This window comes from Xenia sp. Carnegie-2017, unplaced genomic scaffold (genome assembly GCF_021976095.1).
Source record: "Xenia sp. Carnegie-2017 unplaced genomic scaffold, XeniaSp_v1 HiC_scaffold_3, whole genome shotgun sequence".
Classification (NCBI taxonomy): Eukaryota; Metazoa; Cnidaria; class Anthozoa; order Malacalcyonacea; family Xeniidae; genus Xenia; species Xenia sp. Carnegie-2017.
Window position 1 is genome coordinate 4,670,590 of NW_025813493.1, and position 5,052 is coordinate 4,675,641.

The following is a 5,052-nucleotide window of genomic DNA, read 5'->3' on the forward strand; positions in this document are numbered from 1 at the left end:
CAAATTATACTAAACCTTTTGTGAGAACAAACAGTGGACATTTTGAAGTTCATTTACCAAGTTAGTTGAAACAAGCAAGATTGCAAGGTCAAAAACAACTCAAAGTAGTTAACTTAACTATGCAAGTAGTTAAAAGGTGAGCAATGTTGCTAGCCAGAAAAGTGCAGTTACAAAGCTTTATTTCTTTGTCAGTTAGGAAAGTTTTCACGGTAGCATAATGAACTTATATCTTACTGAAATCCAAATCTGTAAGGAATTCTACTAAATCAATGCTGACAAAACCTTTTCAATAATTTCATACCTTATGTATCATTTCGACGAACTGTTTTTTGAAAGTACCAAACCACAAATTGATAAAAAAACCTGAAGCAGTGAACGACAATAGCTCATTCCAGACCTAAACAGCAAAATAAATAACAGGCAAGATGTTTTAGTGCATGCAGCATGGCTTCTCAACGTGTTGTTAGTCTCATTTGTGGGAAGAAAAGAGAATGTTTCAAATAAAATTCATTGCAACAGTGCATGGTTGATTTTGACTTTAGTAGCTGAATGAAACTTTCATTTATAAAATTAAAATGCTTTCATTAATTATTTAGATTTGCAACTAAACAATACGTCAATTTTACAGGATATAAAAATACAAATTTCAAGTACATAAAGAATTCTACCATGCGCAGAAACAGGCTAACGTTTACTATACTTAACTTGGTCATAATGAAAAAATTTTACTAACCACACTTTAACAATTGAACAAATTCCCAAGGACTGCTTTCTTGATACTTACGTTCAAATCGTTTTTCCATGTATCTTCACCACAATCTTCAAGATTCTTGCGAAAAAATTGCGAGTGGACAAATTGCTTCACTGTGGAAATATGTTCATTGAAAGGTTCAAGCAACTTTTTCATTTCCTGTGGTTGTACATAAAGTTTGTCCGAACTTCTTCCATCGTCTTTTTTTCCACCTTCATTTTCTATATCTAATCCTGCCATTTGCAAATCAATAGCACTGGCTGTGCACTTGGCCAAACAACACAAAAACTTCACTTGATGCAATGGAAGATCATTTTTAACGTTCTTCGCAATTTTCTCCAGTGAAATTAACAATGAATTTGTTTCGTCAAACTTTACCTTGGGATAGTCCTTCGGGTTACTACACAGTTAACCAACAAAGTCAATCAAATCACAACGAAGTACTTGTGTCTTATATTTTTTACCAAGGCATATCAAGAAAGTTGACTTAGAGAAACGTAACGCAATTTTTTTTCAGTAGGCCAACTAGAGGGACAACTAGCTACGCTACTAGCACAATAACATAAATAAATAGTAAGGCCACTTCGTTGTATAACTTGGTGATGCATAATCATTTAGCTACATTACAGGTTGCGATTGCCTAGCTCAGCGTTCCTATTATAGTCCGGAGTATAAGACCTAGCATTGTTCAAATTCATAAAGAAAGTCTCAAATTCACTATTTTGCATTGGTTTATCAATGAAATTAAAATAGAGGTGAGACCCCAGCAAAATATCTTTTTGTTTCCGAGAAAATTATCAATAAATTTTGCCATATATTTTAATAGTAAAGGCACAGGGATCCCATTTCAAATAAAAAGAAAATCGACAAAACAATTTAGTTCTCATCGCATTTATATCCTCTTGGAAGTAAGTATTATTAAGCGATATATAATTCGTATAAATTGTCATTTATACCAGTAAATTTCACATACTTTCAATAAAAAAATGAGAAGAATATTTGGGATTTCTTGATTTATTGGTGTTATTAAATTTTTACAAGAGCATGAAAATGTTTAATAATGATATTGTATCACCTGTCGTCTTCACTGCAGTGTATTCTTTTGATTCATTTTCGAGATTATTGAATATTACTTACTTATTAATCTTGGTAACAGCTACCACCACATTTGCACAATGCTGTGCATGGAAGATTGACTTGGTACATTTGCACAAGCCCCTACATGCTTTCTTGCAACCACAGTGCACCAGTTCGTTGCACGCTTTGGAAGCCTCTGGAAGAGTGCTCCATGTAGGAATCCATCTGCCATTATTTTGCCATCCCCACTGCGAAGGAAGCGGTAACTGTTGAACTGAAACTAACGACTGACCCCAAACATGACCAGCCTGATATGTTGCCTCCGAATGTGCTGTACCAAGGAGGCTTGGGTTGGTGGAATGTGGTCGATTGTCTTAGTAATTGTGCAAATATAGCTTGTCTAGCATCATTGATGTTGGAGAGCGGCATGTGCGGAATACATAATAATGATAAATCTTTCAATTTTTTCCATTTCTTCTTCTGAGATGGATTCTTTGAGATGAAAGAAGCTGAAACACACTGGTAACATCAGGAAAAGACTTCCAGGCTTGAAATGCAGTCTTTTTACCTTTTCCAGCAAAGAACGACACAGCATCACAACCAGTGACAGCATGAAAGAAGGGTAGGGCTTCACATTGCTCCCTACCAACGAGCTTTGTGTAATGTTATGAATTGGTAAGTACCTCATGTTTACTAACACCAAAAGCAATCCAAAGTTCATCTACATCTAACTTGTGCACGTTTGCTATTGCTAACACAACAACATCTGTGTCTACAGTTCTTATGACAATTTTCCCTCATTCCACCTTTCGCTGCATGGTTTGCATGAATGAAAATGCGCGTATCGCCTCCTCGTGATTGCAGGAGCTAACTCATCTTTTCGATTGGCTTCGAACTTATTATGTCTTCCTCAAAAGTGCTTACAATTGTAACATTTGGCAGTTGAATCGATGTTGCTGCCTGACTGAGGTACTTGAAAGTTCTTGTTTGTTGTCATCTGATCTTAAAATGATTTCCAGTTTGCAGGGATCACAGCCATGTCACATACTCTTCTTCTTGCCCCTACAGCGCCTCGCGATGAACGAGTACCCTGCTTAAGGCTGTCGGGTATAACGGTCCCAAAACAAGATCTATTCTTCTAATACCATTTGCTTGTTGAACAATATAAGGAAACACTCGATTTGGAGTATTCTTGAAAGGTCTTACACTTCCTGGGCTAAGCATTTACAATAGCTGCGGCATCCAAGATTTTGACATCAACATTTGGACAGGTGGTTCGCACATCAGCTTCGAGACAATCAATCAATTCTGATTTCTGGCCACTTCGCATCTTGTCCCCTGATGATAATGAAGGAGGAGTACTCTGGTTTTCATGCTTAAAAAATTCTTGGAGATTCCCTTCTCTTGACTGACAAGCAATGTACAACCTTGCAAAAAGATTGCAGTCATTCTTTAATGTTGTGACTTGAAGTTTCGTCTTGTTGGTTGTCGTTGGTACTGATGTTCCAAAAGTGGAAGCTTATTGGGTGTTCAATTGTGCAGTTATTGGTGTGTTACACTTTTCAAGTCTCTCTTCGACGTACTTAGTGTATTGTGCTTCTCCGATCTTTCGAGCTGTATAAATCGACTCTATAACACACTCAGGCTCTATTTCTTTCGTATCTACGACAATCAGATCCTTGCTATTTCCATAAAGGGGTTTCCAAACCTAATGCAGCAGACATTGATTTTACATCTTTTGCAGTTCTTTGGACAGATGGTGTCTGTTCAGGTGAGTAATGTTCTTTGTAGAACACTGAACGCCAAGGAACACTCCAAACTCTCTTACCAGTCTTGCAATTTCAGGTCCTGCGATCATCCAACGTCTTAGGGCCGTTGGGCACGCTCGGTGAGGCCCACTGCCCACCATCACCTTTTATCATTTCGTTCTCTGCTGTGGTTTTGGTCAGGGACATCATAGAAAACGATGTTGGGACTTCTGAACCACAAATTTTCCATGTGCACTAAACTCTGTAAAAGAGTAGGATGCGTTTTCTAATCGTAAGAGATCTCTCACATGTACTGGCAATCATCTAGAGTAGTTAGACAAGTTCATCGCAAAACCAAGGAAGTACCTTCCAAACACTTGTAAGTAGACTTGAAGTTACCCTCTGGTAGCCTTAACAAACTGCAGTAGAAGAATTTCGAGGTCTAATACTGTCGTCCAGTATTTGAATTGCGGGCAAAGCTCACTTTGTTCTTTTATCCAAGCTTCATAACTTTTTGGGGGCTTGTCTTCACAACTTTCGATGTACTCCTGGTAAGCAATTTTCTGCATAAGGTAAATTGCACAGGCACTTACTTGGTGGACATAGCGAGATCTCGTCACGTGCGATCCTTTCAAAAACAGAATCCGCTCTTCCAATTTGTCATAACCTCAGCATGAATTAGAGCACTTCAAAGTAAAATATATGTTAGTTATTAGATTGAGATTATAAAACAACAAATCTACACCATACCTTGCCCACCACTGTTAGTTAACCAATGTCCAATCATCTTTAATATTGCCATCTCAATATGCAGTACAACCAATACCATGTACTTATCTTCACCAAATTCATTTTGTTGTTCCACTGTATTTGCTTAGCGAGTGCATAGAGTGGTTGGTCCATCGCTATGACAGGAGTTTGATTAGGTTTAAGAACTTAGTAAATTCTTTGACGGTTTTCATTGTACGCTTTATCATAGCCATAGTATGAGCATTGTCTTCAAAAAGTGGCAATAAAAGAGGTGATTACATTGGGCCTCAAAACCACGTTTTGCTCAGATGCAAAGTAAGGTGACCATGATAAGTAATCCTTTTCTTCAAGCTTTCTTTGAGTAAAAGTTCGTCGACCCTTTAGCCATTATTTCTCCTCTTCCTTGATGCTTTTATTTATCAGGTCTTGTTTAGTTTAAAAGAGCCAGTGACTTTGGGACAAAAGAGATCCTTTTACCTTCATCTGTGACAGGAGTTACAGTTGTATAGAATTCAGGTAAACTGTTGGACGACCTTGACTTTGTGGGAGTGTTATCCTGTGGCACTTGTTCTCGTTCTTCTCCTTGTGAGGCAAGAGAAGGATGTTGTGTAAGGAAATTGCTGTTTCATGAAATGAATTTTAGCGGTTCTTGAGGACGGATTGGATCGATATTGTCAACTTGGCCTGTAGTAAAGATATCTTTCTTAATTTGAGGACATACAACAC